Source organism: Sus scrofa, chromosome 9 (genome assembly GCF_054392235.1).
Source record: "Sus scrofa isolate SSC_HxYL_T2T_F1_AM1 chromosome 9, Sscrofa_HxYL_maternal_Yorkshire_Landrace_v2.0, whole genome shotgun sequence".
NCBI classification, from domain to species: Eukaryota; Metazoa; Chordata; class Mammalia; order Artiodactyla; family Suidae; genus Sus; species Sus scrofa.
In genome coordinates, this window is record NC_139391.1 from 16,292,861 (window position 1) to 16,312,390 (window position 19,530).

The 19,530-nt window shown below is 37.8% G+C and overlaps 1 protein-coding gene and 1 non-coding gene across 4 annotated transcripts in view; one reads left to right on the forward strand and one right to left on the reverse strand.

The window, feature by feature from the left end:
* Positions 1-16,628: 16,628 nt before the first annotated feature.
* LOC110255407 (uncharacterized) overlaps positions 16,629-19,530 on the reverse strand; it is a 689,852-nt gene continuing 686,950 nt past the window's right edge. For all 3 annotated transcript variants that reach the window (XR_002335552.2, XR_014814808.1, XM_084975506.1), the window contains one exon: positions 16,629-19,044. The gene's annotated coding sequence lies outside the window, so the exon portion shown is untranslated. The remainder of the gene's footprint in view (positions 19,045-19,530) is intronic.
* On the forward strand, positions 17,618-17,725 carry LOC146399754 (U6 spliceosomal RNA). The gene has a single exon (XR_014816996.1). It is a non-coding gene; the product is annotated as a U6 spliceosomal RNA (small nuclear RNA).

Genomic DNA, 19,530 nt, shown 5'->3' on the forward strand with positions numbered 1-19,530 from the left:
TCATGTGACTACTGGCCATCTGTTATATCTCTCTGGAAAAATGCTTATTTAAATCTTTGGTCTATTATTCAATAGATTTTTTGTTTGCGGTTTTTGGTTATTGAGTTATATGAGCTGTTTATGTATTTTAGAAATTAACCTTTTGTTGGTTGCATAATTTGCATGCATTTTCTCCTATTCCATGGGTTGTCTTCATTTTTTTTAGGATTTCCTTTGCTGTGCAGAAGCTGAAAAGATTGATAAGGTCCCATTTCTTTATTTTTGCTTTTATTTCTATTGCCTTGGGAGAATCACCTAAGAAAATATTGCTAAGATTTATGTCAGGGCATATTTTGCCCCTGTTCTCTTCTAGGAGTTTTATGGTGTCATATCTTACATCTAAGTATTTAAGCCATTTGGGGTTTATTTTTGGGTGTGGTGTGAGAGTGTGTTCTAATGTCACTGATTTCAGGCAGATGTTCAGCTTTCCCATTACATGCTGAAGAGACTACCTTTTCTCCATAGTCTATTTGAAGATTAATTCCCTATAGGTGCGTGGGTTTATTTCTGGGCTCTCTAATCTTTTCCATTTATCCATATGTCTGTTTTTGTGCCAATAGTATGCTGATTTGATTCCTGTAGCTTTGTAGTATTGGCTTAAGTCTGGAAGCCTCCAGCTTCATTCTTTTTCCATTGCTTTGGCAGTTCTGGGTCTTTTGCAGTTCCGTATAACTTTTAGGATTATTTGTTCTAGTTCTATGAAAAATATCATTGGTAATTTGATAGGGATCACATTACATCTGTAGATTGTTTTGGTGGTACAGCCATTTTAAAAACATTAATTCTTCCAATTCAAGAGCATATCTTTCCATTTGTTTGAATCATCTTCAGTTACTTTTATGAATGTTTTATAGTTCTCAGCATATAAGTCTTTCATCTCTTTAATCAGGTTTATTTCTAATTATTTTAATGTGGTTTTAAAAAGGATGGTTTTCTTACTTTTCCTTTATTTTTTGATTTTTTAATTTATTTATTTTTATATTACTTTTCCTTTTTTATATTTCATTGTTAAAGAAATACAGCCTTTATCCCTGTGATTACTTTAGTAAATCATAGCTTAAGTCTTGAATTGATCAAGTCCCTAACATAGCCACACAATTGGAAGAGAAATGAAATCCTATAAAATGGATCTCAGATGCTAAAAAGAAACTTTCTGAATTTCAAATCATTCAGGATAAATAAAGACTCAAGACACATGGGTAGCATTAGCCTCCAAATATACATAAAATTAGGACCAAGAAAAGACCAACACTTTTGTTCATAAGTTCCATGAGTTTGAATAGCTACTGGGGGAACCAGGGTAATTGGAAGTAAATTTGACAGGGAACTTGTGAAACAGGTTTTTTTGTTTTTTTGTTTTTTTTTTATTTGGAAGATGTGTTAAAGAATCCCCTCCGAGAAGCACCTACCTCTACACTTACAGATTTCAGAATTTAACCAACATCTCTGACAGGTTCTGTGACATGTAAAATCTATCTGGGCCAAGAAAAGTTCCTGGACTTTTTCCTTCTCTTAATTGTATGTTCTCATATTTTTACTCTTAAATGATTGCAATATTTTTATAAAACTCAACCAAACAGCCTATAGTTCTAGGTAAAGTATGAAAAGCAAAAAAGATCTCAAATAAAATATAGAAATACTATGATTTATTATTTGTGCAGAGCAATACAATGCACAGAACACTTTGCATATTTAGAATCTATATCTTGGAAAGTATACAGTAGCCCAATTGGTAATTATCATTGTTATAATTTATGTTTTAAGTAAGGAGACTGAAACTTAGAGGAGTTGAGGAAATTGCTATGCTAATAAGTAACAACTAGGATTCAAATAAAATCAAATTCAGACCCTGGGCTCTTTTAATTTGTCCATTCAACTGTTTTGTTTCAAGAAATCTTGGAGTTCCCATTATGGCTCAGTGGGTTAGGAACCTGACTAGTATCCATGAGAATGTGGGTTCTATCCCAGGCCTCTATGAGTGGGTTAAGGATCCAGTGTTGCCAGCATAGGTTGCACATATGGCTCAGATCCCGTGTTGCTGTGGCTGTGGCTGTGGTGTTGGGCCGGCTGCTGCAGCTCTGATTGGACCCCGTAGCCTGGGAACTTCCACAGGCCACAGTGCAGCCTTAAAAAAAAACTCTTTATTTATATTCTACTATGATCTATGTTGTATGCTGGTTGCTTGGTACATACAAATCAAAAAGCCAAGACACGGTCTTGGCTTTGAAAGAATTCGTATTTTAATATAAGGATAGAGTTGAAAAGATATAATTCTAAAAATATATGATAGATTAAATAAAATATTAGCTACGTGAGAAATGAGATGAATTAAGTGAAAAAAATAATTAACTTTGCTTAGAAAATCAGCCAAAACCATGAATTTTTATATAATGGATTCTTAATATGGTGTAGAATTCCTTAAAGACATTATCTCATGTAATCCTAATTATATCCTAAAAAGTAGGGACTTTTATCCCATTTTTTGTAAATGATCAAACTAACGTTCAGAGCAGTAATAAGAAGCCCATATTTGCACAGCTGGTAAGTAGTGGGAACCATACTGGTTTGCCTCTATAACCATTATATACATTATCTCTGAGATAGCCTCCCAGGAGGAGATGCTTCGTCTTGGTCCTTAAGACTATAGGTGTTCACCCATCTTGGGGAAGATGTTTCTGAAGAAGAGAGTAGCAAGGATCAAAGCCTAGAGGTAGGAAACCAGATGTGGGACCAGAGGAATCATGTAATTCAGTTAGTGATTGAGTGTCGACTTTGGAGTGGGTTAAGCTGTGACACTGAGGAGCGGACCGCTGAACAGACCACAATCTGTCCTAGATACTCTTCTTTTTTTTTGTCTTTTTTTTTTTGCTATTTCTTGGGCTGCTCCTGCGGCATATGGAGGTTCCCAGGCTAGGGGTCCAATCGGAGCTGCAGCCACCGGCCTATGCCAGAGCCACAGCAACGCGGGATCCGAGCCGCGTCTGCAACCTACACCACAGCTCACAGCAACGCCAGATCGTTAACGCACTGAGCAAGGGCAGGGACCGAACCCGCAACCTCATGGTTCCTAGTCGGATTCGTTAGCCACTGCGCCACGACGGGAACTCCTGTCCTAGATACTCTTCTAAGGAGAATGAGAGTGATTCAAAATCACTAAAGAGGGTTCATCTGAAAAAAAAAAAAAAAAAAAAAAAAAAAAACCCAACATCATTAATATTACCTTTTTGGAAGAATGAAATTATTGCACTATGATCCATTTTACCATTCTTTACTAACTAGTAATTCATCTAATTATATGCATTCCAGTTATCCTTAAACATGTCCTTGGGGAGTGCAGCGATGAATGAGCAGAACAGAAATATAGTGGAAATAGTGGAAGCCAGGCTTAGATTCCAGAGAGGTAAACTGTTTTGCCTCCTCAAATCTGTTTTCTCCAATGTGCAACATGGGTAATGAATACACCTTACAGTGCTTTGAGTTTCATATATGGCTTTGTGTTTTTATAACATCTTTATTGAAGTGTAATTCATATACCATACAACTCACCCATTTAAAGTGTACAATTAAGTGGATTTGAGACATTTACAGAGTAGTACAACCATCACTACAATCAATTTTAAAATATTTTCATGACCCCCAAAATAAACTCCTTTTAACCACCATTCCCTGTTATCTTCCCCCCAAGACCCTGGGAAACACTAATCTGTTTTCTGTTTCATCTGGATTTGCCTATTCTGGACATTTAATGCAAATGTGTCATATTCTATGTGATCTTTGTGACTTAGCCTGTATTATTAAATGAAATCAACCATTACCTGTTTGAACCACTACCCTGGCCATCACTAATAATAACAGCATAATAAAATAAAATCTATAATAAATCCCTCCAATTAAATAGTGTGTTTTCTGCTAACTTTTATGTCCTCAGAGTTTAGCCATATCTGGGAATATAATAATTGGTCACTCATTTGTTGACTGCTGAATGAGTATTAATAAGAATAATGATCACACATTTGCACGGTACTTTATGAGCTCATTTTATTTGACCCTCACAAAAGACTTTGAAGAATAAATACTTCAAATACTATTTTTATTGTAATTATTTTACCAAGTAAGCAGAGTCCCCAAAAGGTTAAATAACTTACATAAGTACTGAAGTCTTTCAGTAGTAGAGCCAGAATTTAATTATAGATTTTAATGTCTCAAAGCTTTTTCTCGTGGACCACAAATTCTGAACATGATTGACTTGGAGATTCATAAGAGTGACATTACATTAAAATCTTGCCCAGACTGGTTTTCAAAGGGATATATCACTCATACTATATATAGTCACTCATTACGGCATGTCAGTTTTATCAGGTGCAGAGCTCCTATTGACTGGTGAATCCTTGCACACTGGGTTGCAATGGATTCCGAAGCTATATCTGGGTTTGGTAGAAATGATTGTCAAAATTAGTCACATTCATGGTTTTGAGAGCAGGCTTTAGCATGTACTTGCCACTCCTATGATAAGGCATTGTCCCTGGAAGAGGCAATATAAAAATAAATTATTATTTTATCTAGTTATGATAAACTATTACCTATGCTTGTATAAGTGTGTCATTTGATGAATGATTAAAAGATCACAGCATAATAGTTGTTGGCTTTTTAGGGAGACCTGGAGTATACACTATAAAAAATCCACAAGGAGGAATTTTCTGTGCTACAAAACACATTCAAAAAATTAAGCACAGATGATCCAAAATGTTTTTCTGATTTGAATGATATAAATAAAATTGCATTGAACATTTTTGTAGAAGTTCCTGTCATGGCTCAGTGGTTAACGAATCTGACTAGGAACCAGGACGTTGCGGGTTCGTTCCCTGGCCTTGCTCAGTGGGTTAAGGATCTGGCGTTGCCATGAGGTGTGGTGCAGGTCACAGACATGTCTTGGATCCTGTGTTGCTGTGGCTGTGGTGTAGGCCAGCTGCTACAGTTCCGACTGGACCGTTAGCCTAGGAACCTCCGCATGCCGCAGGTGCAGCCTAGAAAAGACAAAAAAAAAAAAAAAAAATTACAAACCATTTTTGTAGATAAAAAGGTTTTGGTATTTTAAATTTTTTTTTCCTATAGAATAGAGTTTTTTGTAATAGCAGCTTGATACATAGTAAAATGCTTTTTTAAAAGTGCTTTTTTTTGGGGGGGGGGTCTATTTAGGGCCACACTCGCAGCATATGGAGGTTTCCAGGCTCGGGGTCAAATTGGAGCTGTAGCTGCTAGCCTACACCACAGCCACAGCTATGCCAAATCAGAGCCACATCTGTGACCTACATCACAGCTCACTGCAACACTAGATCCTTACCCCACTGAGCAAGACCAAGGATTGAACCTGTGTCCTCATGCTAGTCAGATTCGTTTCTGCTGAGCCACAAGGAGAACTCCATTAAAAAGCTTTATGGTAAGAGATATCATTAGAAGATCATAATATAATTGAAGGAACTAAATTAACAAAAAAGGTGGAGTTCCCGTCGTGGCGCAGTGGTTAACGAATCCGACTAGGAACCATGAGGTTGCGGGTTCAGTCCCTGCCCTTGCTCAGTGGGTTAACGATCCGGCGTTGCCGTGAGCTGTGGTGTAGGTTGCAGACGCGGCTCGGATCCCGCATTGCTGTGGCTTTGGCGTAGGCCGGTGGCTACAGCTCCAATTCAACCCCTAGCCTGGGAACCTCCATATGCCGCGGGAGCGGCCCAAAAGATAGCAACAACAACAACAACAACAACAAAAAGACAAAAGACACACACACACACACAAAAAAAAAACAAAAAACAAAAAAAAACAAAAAAGGTAAAAAGTATAGAGTTTATTTGTGGCAAAAATATGGAAATGTATCTGTAAAGAGAGGGCATTCAAAAGTAGGAAGGGCACTCTGCTCTTTTTTAAAACATATCTATTGCACTATAGTCTATGTTCAATATTACATGTTTCAGATATCCAGCACAGTGACTTACAATTTTTAAATGTTATACTCCATTTACAGTTATAATAAACTACTGGCTATATTCTTTGTGTTGTACAATATATCCTTGTAGCTTACTTATTTTTTTAAATTGAAGTATAGTTGATTTATAGTGTTTTCAATGTAAAGCAAAGCGATTAAGTTATAAATGAATAGATATTTAAGATTCATTTCCATGATAGGTTACTACATATATAGTATACTACATACATCGAATATAGTTCCCTCTGCTATACATTTGGTCCTTGATGCTTATCTTTTTATATATAATAAGGTGTATCTATTAATTCCAAATTCATATTTTATCTCTCACCCTCCTTTCCCCTTTGGTAAACACAAGTCTTTTCTCTGTGAGTCTGTTTCTGTTTCATAGATAGGTTCATTTGTATACTTTTTTTAGATTCCATGAATTCATGGTAACATATAATACATCTCTGACTTTTCTCACTTAGTATGATAATCTCTAGGTCCATCTGTAATGCTGCAGATGGCATTATTTCATTCTTTTTTTATGGTTGAGTAGTATTTGATTGTGTATATAATATGTATATTACATTTGTATACATACACCACATCTTTATCTATTCATCATTTGGTGGGCATTTAGGTTGTTTCTTCAGGTTGGCTATTTTAAATAATGCTATGAACATTGGGGTGCATATGAACTGTAGTTCTTTACAGCTGGCAGGAGAGTAGATGCTAAGCTATGGTCTCTAGGAGTAAAGAAGCCAGGTTCCAGGTGGTCTCAGGATAGGTCTAAATTTTATGTTGCATTCAGAGGTGGACATGTGTAGGTTCTGGTTCCTTCATGGCCTTCCAGCTCTATCTTAATCCCTTTCACATAAATGACTTCATTTTTATTGATTTAAGCCACTGATACTTAAGAGATTTAGAATTAGAGGTTTTGTCTTTTCTAGATCTAACTAATATGATATATTTGGTTAGATCACTAAATCATATAGCAACTAGGTTATTAGTTTTTTAAGGAACCTCCATACTGTTTTTCACAGTGGCTACACCAATTTACATTCCCACCAACACTGTAGAAGTGTTCCCTTTACTGCCCACCCTCTCCAGCATTTATTATTTGTAGAATGTTTGATGATAATCATTCTGACCAGTGTGAGGTGATAGCTCTTTGTAGTTTTGATTTGCATTTCTCTAATAATTAGCAAAGTTGAGCATCTTTTTATATGCCTACTGGCCATCCCTATGTCTTCTTTGGAGAAATGTTTCTTTAGGTCCATTTTTAAATTGGGTTGTTTGGGGTATTTGTTATTGAGTTCTATGAGCTGTTTGTTTATTTTGAAAGTAATCCCTTGTCAGTTTCATCATTTGCATGTATTTTCTCCCATTCTGTAAGATATCTTTTTGTTTTGTTTTTGATTTCCTTTGTTACAAAGAAGCTTATAAATTTGATAAGTTCCCATTTCTTTATTTTTTCTTTTATTTCTATTGCCTTGGGAGATTGACCTAGGAAAGCATTGCTACAATTTATGTCAAAGTATATTTTGTCTATGTTCTTATCCAGGAGTTTTATGTTGTCCTATCTAAGACTTTAAGCCATTTTGAGTTCCTTTTTATATAGGGTATTAGAGACTGTTTTGATTTCATTCTTTTACATGTAGCTGTACGGTTTTCCTAGCACCAGTTATTGAAGTGACTCTTCTCTATCATACATTCTAGTTTCCTTATTGTAGATTAATTAACCAAGGTGCATGGGTTTATTTCTGGGCTTTCTGTACTGTTCCATTGATCAAAATGTCTGTCTTTAGGCCAGTGCTATACTGTTTTGATGACTATAGCTTTGTAGTATAGTCGGAAGTCCAGGAACTTGATTCCCCCAGTTTCGTTCTTCTTTCTCTGGATTTTTTGGGCTGTTTGGGGTCTTTTATATTTCCAAATAAAATTAAAAATTTTTTATTCCAGTTCTGTGAGAAATGTGATTGGTAACTTGATACAGATTACATTGAATTTTTAGACTCCCTTGGGTAGTAATATTTAACAATTTTAATTCTTTGAATAAAAGAACATAGCCTATCTTTTGATATGTTTGTGTCATTTACAATTTATTTCTTCAATGTCCTATAGTTTTTTGAGAAAAAGCCTTTTGCCTCCTTAGGTATGTTTATTACTAGTTGTTCTATTATTTTTGATGCTGTGGTAAAGGGGACTGTTTCCTTAATTTCTTATTCTCATCTTTTGTTGTTAGTGTATAGAAATGAAACAGATTTCTCTATATCAATTTTGTATTCTGGAAATTCATCTAATTCATTGATGAACTCTAAGAGTGTTCTGGTAGCATCTTTAGGATTTTCTGCATATAGTATCATGTCATCAGCTAATGGTGAGTTTTACTTCTTTCTTTCCAATTCAGATTCCTTTTATTTCTTTTTCTTCTCTGATTGCTGTAGCTAGGACTTCCAAAGCTATGTTGAATAAAAGTGATTAGAGTGGAATCCTTTTCTTGTTCCTGATCTTAAAGGGAATGCTTTCAAATATTCACCATTAAGTATGATGTTAGATGTGGGCTTGTCATATATAGCTTTTGTTATGTTGAGGTATATTCCTTCTATGTCCACTCTCAAGAGAGTTTTTTAATCATAAATAGATGCTGAATTTTATTTTATGGTCTTTTGCTGCATCTTTTGCTGAATTTTATCAAAAGCTTTTGCTGAGATGATCTTAGGGTTTTTATTCTTCAATTTGTTGATGTGACATACCAAAATGTTTTGGAGATATTGAAAAATACTTGCATCCCTGGGATAAATCTCATTTGATCGTTTAATGTATTGTTGGATTAAGTTTAATGTATTGTTGGATTAAGTTTCCTAGTATTATATTGAGGATTTTTGTCTCTAGGTAAACCAGTGATTTGTCCTGTTAATTTTCTTTTGTGTGTGATATTTTTGTCTGGTTTTGGTATTGAGGTGATGGTAGCCACATAGAATGAGTTTGGAAATGTTCTTTCATCTGCACTTCTTTGTAATAGTTTCAGAAAGATAGGTATTAACTCTCTTTTTTTTTCATATTTGATAGAGTTCACCTGTGAAAACATCTGGTCCTGCACTTTTTTGTCAGGAGTTTCTTTTTTTTTTTTTTTTTTTGTCTTTTTTTTGTTGTTGTTGTTGTTGCTATTTCTTGGGCCGCTCCCGCGGCATATGGAGGTTCCCAGGCTAGGGGTTGAATCGGAGCTGTAGCCACCGGCCTACGCCAGAGCCACAGCAACGCGGGATCCGAGCCGCGTCTGCAACCTACACCACAGCTCACGGCAACGCCGGATCGTTAACCCACTGAGCAAGGCCAGGGACTGAACCCGCAACCTCATGGTTCCTAGTCGGATTCGTTAACCACTGCGCCACGACGGGAACTCCAGGAGTTTCTTAAGCACAGATTCAATTACAGTGCTTGTAATTGGTCTATTCATATTTTCTATTTCTTCCTGGTATAGTCTTAGAAGATTGTACCTTTCTAAGAATTTGTCCATTTCTTCCAGGTTGTCCATTTTATTGGCATATAGTTGCTTGTAGTAGTCTCTTATGGTCCTCTGTATTTCTGTGGTGTTGGTTGTTACTCCTCCTTTTTCATTTCTGATTTTATTGATTTGGGCCCTTTCCATTTTTTTTTTTAATTGATGAATCTGGCTATCGATTTTGTTGATCTTTTCAAAGAACCAGCTTTTAGTATTCATTGATCTTTTCTGTTGTTTTCTTCTCTATTTTATTTATTTCTGCTCTGATATTTATGATTTCTTTCCTACTACTAACTTTGGATTTTGTTTGTTCTTTTCTCTAGTTGTTTTGAGTGTGTTAGGTTGTTTGAGATTTTTTTTCTTTCTTCCTCTGGTAACCTTGTAAAGCTATAAACTTCCCTAGGAGAATTGCTTTTGCTACATTATATATGTTTTGAATCATCATGTTTTTGCTTTCATTTGTCTCCTGGTATTTTTTATTTCCTCTTTGATTTCTTCAGTGACCCTTTGGTGGTTTAGTAATATATTTTTTGCCTCCATGTGTTTGTATTTTTCACAGTTTTTTTTTTCTTATAGTTGATAGTCTTGCTGATAGTCTTGCTTATATTCTTATAGTGTTGTGGTTGGAAGAGAAACTTGATATGATTTCAATTTCCTTACATTTCCTGAGGATTGTTTTGTGGCCTAGCTTATGATCTATTCTGAAGAGTGTTCCATGTGCACTTGAAAAGAATGTGTTTCTCCTGCTTTCTCATTGAATGCTCTATAAATGTGAATTAAGTCCATCTGGTCTAAAGTGTTATTTATGGTTTATTTTTCATTACTGATTTTCTGTCTAGATTATATATCTATTGATGTAAGTGGGATTTTAAAGTTCTCTACTCTTCTGGTGTTACTGTAGATTTCTCTTTTTATGTCTGTCAATGTATGCCTTATATATTGAAGTGCTCCTATGTTGGGTGCATATATATTTACAGTTGGCACATCTTCTTGGACTGATCCCTCGATCATTATGTAGTGTCCTTATTTGTCCCTTATAACACTCCCTATTTTAAAGCATATTTTGTTTGATATAAGTATTGCTACTCTGGCTTTCTTTTGATTTCCATTTGAGTGGAACATGTTTTTCCATTCCCTCACTTTCAGTCTGTATGTGTCTCTAGATCTGAAGTCTGTATGATCTGAAATCTGACTCCATCCATATGAGTCTCTTATTGGCAGCATATGTATTGGTCTTGTTTTTATATCTATTCAGCTAGTCTGTATCTTTGGGTTGAAGAATTAGTCCATTTACATTTAAGGTAATTATTGATATGGATGTTCCTCTGGCCATTTTGTTAATTTTGTTTTTGTACCTCTTTTTTCTCCTTCCTTTTTTTCTCTTTCTTTCTTTCTTTCTTGCCTTTTTTTTTTGCCATTTCTCAGGCTGCTCCCACGGCATATGGAGGTTCCCAGGCCAGGGGTCTAATCAGAGCTGTAGCCACCAGCCTACACCAGAGCCACAGCAACACAGGACCCGAGCCGTGTCTGCAACCTACACCACAGCTCACGGCAATGCCGGATCTTTAACCCACTGAGCAAGGACAGGGATCGAACCTGCAACCTCATCGTTCCTAGTTGGATTCGTTAACCACTGCACCACAAAGGAACTCCTCCTTCCTTTTTTTCTTCTTTTATGATTTGATGACTATCTCTAGTGTTATGTTTGGGTTCCTTTTTCTTTTTTGTGTGTATATTAATTATAGATTTTTGTTTTGTGGTTACCATGTGGTTTTGTTATAGCAGTATTGCTTTAGGTTGCTGATCTCTTAATTTCAAATGTGTTAAATACTCTTCATTTGTACTCCTCTCTCCTCATGATTGCTAGTTTTTGATATTATATTTTACATGTAATTGTTTTGTATATCCCTTACCTGTTTATAGTGGATACAGGTGATTTTACTACTTTTGCCTTTTAACAAAAGTATTTTGTTCTATTGTTTCCTTTCTCAGGGAAGTTTTCACTTGTTGTCTTTTCAAATATTTTTCCAGGCCCTTTCCCTCTTCTCCTCCTGAGACCACTTTAAAGTGAATATAAGTGCACTTGATGTTGTCCCAATTGTCTCTTTTAAACTGTCCTCATTTCTTTTCATTCTGCTTTCTTTTTTCTGTTCAGCAACAGTGACTTCTACTACTCTGTCTTCCAGCTCACTGATCCATTCTGAATCATCTTGTCTACTATGGATTCCTTCTAGTGTCTTTTTCATTTTATTTATTGTATTCTTCATCTTTGATTGTTCTTTATCTTTTCTAAGTCTTTGTTGAAAAATTCTAACTTCTTTTCTCTGCATCTACTCTCCTACCGAGTTTTTGATTGTCTTTATGATTATTACTCAGAAGTCTTTCTTGGGTAGATTGCCAATCTCCATTTAGTTCTTCTGGAGTTGTGTCTTGTTTCTTTGTCTGAAATATATTACTTTGCTGCCTCATTTTGTTTAATTTGGTATTTGTATTTTTATATCTTTGGTAGGTTAGTTACATTTCTCAGGAAATGGCCCTCTGAAGGAAGCATCCTATGCATTCCAGAAGTGTACTCACCTCTCATCACCCATTATATGCCGTAGGGGTTCTCACTAAGAGGGCTGTGTGTGTTTCTGTTAGAGTGGGTTGAGTCTGTTGGCTATCTAGTAGGCTTGTTTAGTCCCTATTCTGGTTGGTTTCCAGGCCCTGCCTCTTTCAGATTTTGCTGGCTGCTGTTTAGCAGGCTTGGTCACGAGGTGGCTGGTTGCCATATCCTAAGGGATCAGGGCTAGTGCTGGCTCACTGGTAGGCATTGTCATGGTCCTCAGAATCTTGGGGCTGCTGCCCACCCACTGGCATGTGGAGCCAGATCCTGAGGTTAGTGCCAATCTACTGTGAGGCATAGCTGGTTACTAGAACGTGGCTATAGGATCCAAGGATCTTAGAGCTTGTTTCATATCATTGGGGGTAGGGAACCTGCAGTTTCTGTCACAGTTGAGTTTGGGGCCTGACGTGTTCAGAACATTGCATTGGCCTGTTAACAAGCAGGGCCAGGACCCAGATGGTCCCAGGGTAAAGTCTGGCCCACATTGTGGGATTGTAGTTTTCTTGCTTTTGGTGTATGCCCCCCTGGTGGTCAAAGCTGGTCTAGAGGCTTGTGCAAGCTTCCTGGTGAGAGAGAATGGTGTCTGTCTACTGCTGTGTGAATCTAGGTCTTGGCTGGGTCATGTCTAAGGGAAAATTGGAATCCAGAGATACCTGTGGGTCTTAAGTCTTTAGCCAGCCTGCCTGCTGATGGGTGTGTTTGTGTCCCTTCCCATTTTGTTATTTGGCCTGAGGCACCCCAGCACTGGTCCTATAGTCTGTTCAGTGTTGCCAGGTCTTGGAACTAATTAGCTAAGATGTCAATTTATCAGCAATAGCAGTGTTCACAGAACTGAATATTCCTCAATATGTCTGAAACTAGGTCTGTGTTCCCAGGGTAAGGCGCAGCCACCTTGCCTCCACCTCTTAAAGAGACTTTCTAACATCATCAGGGCCTAGACACTTGTCAAATTACTGCTTTTGCCTTGGGTCTCAGAACATGTGAGATTTTGTGTGAGCCTTTTAAGAGTGAAGACTCTATATCCCCCAGTTCTGTGAGGATCCTGCAGTTAAACCCATTTGATTTAAAAGCCAAATATTATGGAGATTTATCTTCCTGGTGCCTGACACCCAGGTGGGGGATCCTGATGTACAACTCAGAACTCTCACTCCTGTTGGAGAACCTCAGCTATATAATGGTTTTCCAGTTTGTGGATCACCCACTTGTGGAGTATGGAATTTGATTATATCATAAGACTGGCCCTCTTACCCTTCTTCTTTTGGTTCCTTTTTTAGGTCTTTAGTTGTAGATTTTTTTCTAGTAGGTTTCAGTCATTTTATTTTTTTTTCTTTGATTTTTATTTTTTTCCATTGTACTTAGTTTACAGTGTTCTGTCACTTTCCTACTGTACAGCAGGGTGAGCCAGTCACACATACATATATACATTCCTTTTTCTCACATTGTCATGCTCCACCATAAGTGACTAGATACAGTTGTCAGTGTTATACAGCATAACCTCATTGCTTAGCCATTCCAAAGGCAAAAGTTTGCATCTATTAACCCCAAGCTCACAGTCCATCACACTCCCTCCCCATCCCTCTTGGAAACCACAAGTCTGTTCTCCATGTCCATGATATTCTTTGCTGTGGAAAGATTGATTTGTGCCGTATTATTAGATTCTAGATATAAGTGATATCATATGGCATTTGTCTTTCTCTTTCTGACTTACTTCACTTAGTATAAGAGTCTCTAGTTCCATCTGTGTTGCTGCAAATGGCATCATTTTGTTTTTTATGGCTGAGTAGTATTCCACTATGTATATCTACAACTTCTTAATCCAGTCATTCGTTGATGGACATTTAGGTTGTTTGCATGTTTTGGCTATTGTGAATAGTTCTGCAATGAACATGCAGGTGCATATGTCTTTTTCAAGGAAAATATTGTCTAGATATATGCCCAAGAGTGGGGTTGCTGGGTCATATGGCAGTTCTATGTATTGTTTTCTTAGGTACCTCCAAACTGTTTTGCATAGTGGTTGTACCAATTTACATTCCCACCAACAGTGTAGGACGGTACCCTTTTCTCCACACCCTCTCTAGCATTTGTTATTTGTGGACTTATTAATGATGGCCATTCTGACTAGTGTGAGGTGGTACCTCACAGTAGTTTTGATTTGCATTTCTCTAATAATCAGGAATGTTCAGCATTTTTTCATGTGCTTGTTGGCCATCTGTATATCTTTCTTGTAGAAATGTCTGTTCAGGTCTTTTGCCCATTTTTCTGTTGGGTTGTTGGCTTTTTTGCTGTTGAGTTATATAAGTTGTTTGTATATTTTAGAGATTAAGCCCTTGTCATTTGCACCATTTGAAACTATTTTCTCCCATTCTGTAAGATGTCTTTTTGGTTTCCTTTGCTATGCAAAAGCTTGTCAGTTTGATTAGGTCCCAGTGGTTTATATTGCTTTTATTTCTATTGCCTTTGGTGACTGACCTGAGAAAATATTTGTAAGGTTGATATCAGAGAATGTTTTGCCTATGTCCTTTATTGTTTGATGGTGTCTTATCTTACGTTTAAGTCTTTAAGCAATTTTGGTTTTATTTTTGTGTGTGGTATGAGGGTGTGTTCCAGTTTCATTGATTTACATGTGTCTGCCAGTGTTCCCAGGGGAGTAGGGCAACAATGGGTGGTGCTTGGCTGCAGCGCCCTTTTTCTTTTTTTTGCAGACCCCTGAGGTAAGGGGCCGCAGGTGAACCCCACTCACAGGCCCCCAGTGGTGGCAGACCACGCATCCCTTTGGTCTTCTAGATGATTTCCATGGTCCCTTCTGCCTTTAGATCATGCAAGAGGCACCATGTTGCACTTAGCCCCCCTGCTGCCCTTAGCCCACACAAAAGGTGCCTGGCCACCCATTTCCCACACAAGAAGCACCTGGTCTCTCGTAGACCAAGCAAGTGAGTTCTTTCCACCCGTAGCCTGAGCCAGTGGAGCCCACCCTCTGAGAGCCTGTGTATGTGCAAGGAGATTCCTACAGTGATCCTGCTCTCCTCCTCTTGCCCTCCCCAACAATGGTGCCTTGCTTCTCCCTCAGGTCCAGTTTCCCTATGCAATGACATTCCACTCCCCAGCTCATAGCACACCACTCCCCCATCTGTGACAAACTGGTCCTTAGCCCCTCATGCTGTCCCTACACAGCCAACCCCAGTTCTCTCCCAGAACTGACCTCCGGAGCCTGAGTCTCAATGCCCAGTCCCCACCTGAGCATCTCCGGCTGTGTGTTGGGGCGGTTGTGCAGGTGATCTGTGCAGCTCTCACTCTACTTTGCCCTCCTCAGTCCAGCTGCTGTGCTTTTCTCAGCGACTTTGAGGTGCCTCCATCTCAGCTGATCTCCCCGTTGGTTAGGTGGCTTCCCAGGATGTGGGTTTCTTTTCTCTTTCATAGCTCCCTCTCAGGAATTCTAGTCTCATCCTGATTCCTTTTCTCTCTCTCTTTTTTTTCTTTTGTTCTATCAAGTTATGTCAAGAGTTTCTTGCCCTTTTTGGAGGTTTAAGTTCTTCTGCCAGCATTCAGTAGATGTTCTGTGCAAATTGTTTCACATGTATGTATGCTTTTTTGATGTGTTTGTGGGAGATGGTAAAAGTGAAGTCTTACTCCTCCACCATCCTGATCCTTCTCCCCAGTCTTTTTAACTGATGGTTGTCCTGCAGGAAGTTGTGGTTTTTGTGTGCTTGTGAACAGAAGTGAGCTCAGGATCTTTCTATTTCACCATCTTGGCCTCTCTCAATATGCTTTTTTTTTTCTTCTTTTTTATCTCTCTCTCTGAATCTTTTCCCACATAAATTATCACTGAATACTGGCTAGAGTTCTCTGTGCTATACAGCAGGTCCCTGCTGGCCATTGCTTTTGAAAGAGGTAAGTGTTTTCCATATGCTGTAAATTGAATGTTTATGTCCCTCCAAAATTAATATGTTGAAAAATAACCCCCATGGTGATGGCATTAGTAGGTTTAGACTTGGTGGTGATTAGGTAATGACAGTGAAGCTCTTATGAATGGGATTATATAAGAGATTCCAGAAAACTCCCTCCTTCTTTCTACCATAGAAGGATACAGTGAAAAGACAGCAATCTATGCATCAGGAAGCATGCTGGCACCAGACAGTGAATCTTCCAGTGCCTTGATCTTGGACTTTCCAGCCTTCAGAGCTGTGAGAAGTAAATTCTGTTGTTTTATAAGCCTCTGAGTCTATAGTACTTTTCTAGAGCAGCCAGAACAGACCAAGACACCATAAATGCCAAAGTTGCCCATTGGGACATAAAGGTGACATGGATATGGTCTACCAAGACTAAACATTAAGCCGAGTATCAGACACTTAAATCCACTTGCTCAGATTCCTTGATGCTTCCAGCTCTTTAGGATAGTTGATGTGCCTCTGTGCCAGCTTAGTCATAAGGTTTAAGCAACAAAGAACACAAAAAGACATGTTTAGCAGATTCCTGAGTTATCTGTGAGAATGGATGAAATGAAGCTTACTCAAGGTCCATTTCTAAACTATGCTTGCACTGTTTTAAAATTGTCTCTTCTACACATATACACTTTCAAATGATCAACAATTAGTTACTTTAGCTACAGATGACTCAAATGGACAATAAGTGCTGCACATGCACAAGGGCAAGTCAGAGAGAGGTTTTATCCTAGAATGTTACATGGATGGTTAATTGTAATAAAAGACAATGGGAAACAGTGAGAGTAAAATTCATATGCAAATCATCCATCTTTAAGCTCTAAAATAATTGTTTCTGAACTATCAGGAGTACACAGAGGGTGACGGTTGGTATGCCAGTAATAAAGTGATGGTAGTACTAGAATCTATTGTCAATGACCTGAACAGTTTTCCTGGATCACCCTCTTAGCACACGAAGTTGAATGCCTCAATTGAATCTGAGTGACAATCCCTTCATCTAACAGATGAAACCAGTCTCTACCTTCCCCTAAGTCATGGCATTTTATTAAAAACTTAAATTATGTTAAAGTGCTCTGCCACCTGTGAGGTGACTGTTGTGTAAATATTTAGGATTTTTGTCTTGGGTCAACAGTCCATATCATTGGAAAGTTTATAAGTTTGGATAGTTTTTGACTGTTAATCATCAGTATGCTTTGTGAAGCCTCCAAATCCTTTTTCTTGTCTTTCTTTCCAGTTTTCTCTCCATCTTGTCTCTTACATACAGAACTATCCATCCAAGTCCCAACTTACGTACAGCTAATTATGCCAGTGTGTTTCCATCCCTGGAGTTCCCTTTCCACTTTGCCTTATTGGGTAACTCCTCACTTTCTTTCAAGATACAATTCAAATATCAACTATACTGTGAAATCCTCTCTGACTCATTTAACCAATTTTAATGATTTCTTCTTTGTGCCTCTATCCTATCTTGTACATATCTATATCTATTATCCAACCTATGATGGAACAATTATCATTGAATATGTTGTTCATTCTTCCTAGCTTATGAGCTCATTAGAGAAATGCCCCATGTGCTCACACTGGCAGCACATATACTCAAATTGGAATGATACAGAGACGGTTAGTATAGCCCCTGGTGCAAGGATGACACAGAAATTCGTGAAGCGTTCCATATTTTTGAACACTGTAAACCAACCATAATGGAAAAAATAAAAATCATTAAAAAAATTTTTAAAAATCCAGTCATCTGTCACTGGACATTTAGGTTGTTTCCAAATCTTGGCTATTATGAATAGTGCTGCAATGAACATGCGGATGCATGTGTCTTTTTCAAGGAAAGTTTTGTCTGATATATGTCCAGGAGTGGGATGGACAGATGCAGACTATTGCCTTTGGAATGGATTAGCAGTGAGATCCTGCTGTGTAGCACTGGGAACTATGTTTAGTCACTTATGATGGAGCATGATAATGTGAGAAAAAAGAATGTATACATGTATGTGTAACTGGGTCACGATGCTGTACAGTAGGAAAAAAATTATGTATTGGGGAAATAAAACGCAAAAAAAATTTAAAAAAAAGAAATGCCCCATACCTTATTCATACAAGTGAATAGATGAAAATGCAAAAGTGATAGTCACTGTAATTATTGAATAAATAAGTAAAAATGATGTTGAAGTGGCCTATCTACTTTCTTGGTTACAGGTAAGCAACCTTCCAATTACCCTCCATATCTCAATTTTACTGTTATGATAACCTCATGCATCTGGATAAAAATAATAAGATTTTGTAGCAAATTAGACTTATCCATAACATGCCTTTTATTCTCTCTGGATTTTTAAAGTTGAGTGGCATATTTTCACTCAAATATGATAAACTCTAAGATCTTCAAGATTCCATTCTCATGTATACCATAACCAGAATATTTCTTCTGGATCATGCAATCAATATTGCAGACTCATTGAAGGATTTTTTTGCCTAAGTGCTGAAATAAGGGTGTTTCTTGTGTTGAGGCCACATTGTAGAATTAATGAATCAAATTTTTGCCTTCCTGTCAGTGTGTTTATCTCCCTTTTTGAGTTATACTATTTTTTGCAAATTTCTCATTATTGGCATCATCAAGTATATATCCGTTTTCCTTGGCTGTTGACTCTTGATACCTCTGCTTATTTTGGCAGCGCCCATCTAGAGCTGTCTAAAAGTTTGTAGTCTTGTGTCTATGCACTTAATTGTGGTATTTCTATTGGCAAGACAAATTCTGCTGTGGGTATGGTTTCATGAGTACTTGCTGGACTAAAAGATTTGTCTAACAGAATTAATTTTGCTCATTTTAATTCCATACTCGCCAAATAGACTTCTGGTTTTGATTTGACTTCTGTTCTTGTGTCTGTCTGCATGGGAGAGTACCCATCCATATGACCTCTTTGAGCTTAGTGACTGGGAATCAGTCCTAGAGAGATGGCTTTATTCACAGTGTGCTGGCAAATGGAGTCTTCTGAACCTAAAAGATAAGAGAGAAAACAGGGTGAGTTTTCACCTAGGCATGGTGAAGTGTCTATTCACTTAGAGTAAGTTTTTGAAAAATAATACTTTGCAACTAAAAGGGAAAATCAATATGAACTCGTGATCCTAATGATAATTATCTTCTAGATCCCTCGACAATGTCTGGCTTTATAAGAATTTTAGCTATAATTTTTTTTTTTTTTTGGTCTTTTTGCTTTTTCTAGGGCTGCTCCCATGGCATATGGAGGTTCCCAGGCTAGGGGTCGAATTGGAGCTGTAGCCGCTGACCTATGCCAGAGCCACAGCAACGCGGGATCCGAGCCGCGTCTGCAACCTACAACACAGCTCATGGTAATGCTGGATCCTCAACCCACTGAGCAAGGGCAGTGATCAAACCCGCAACCTCATGGTTCCTAGTCGGATTCGTTAACCACTGCGCCATGACGGGAACTCCAGCTATAAAATTTTTCATGTAGAACAATAT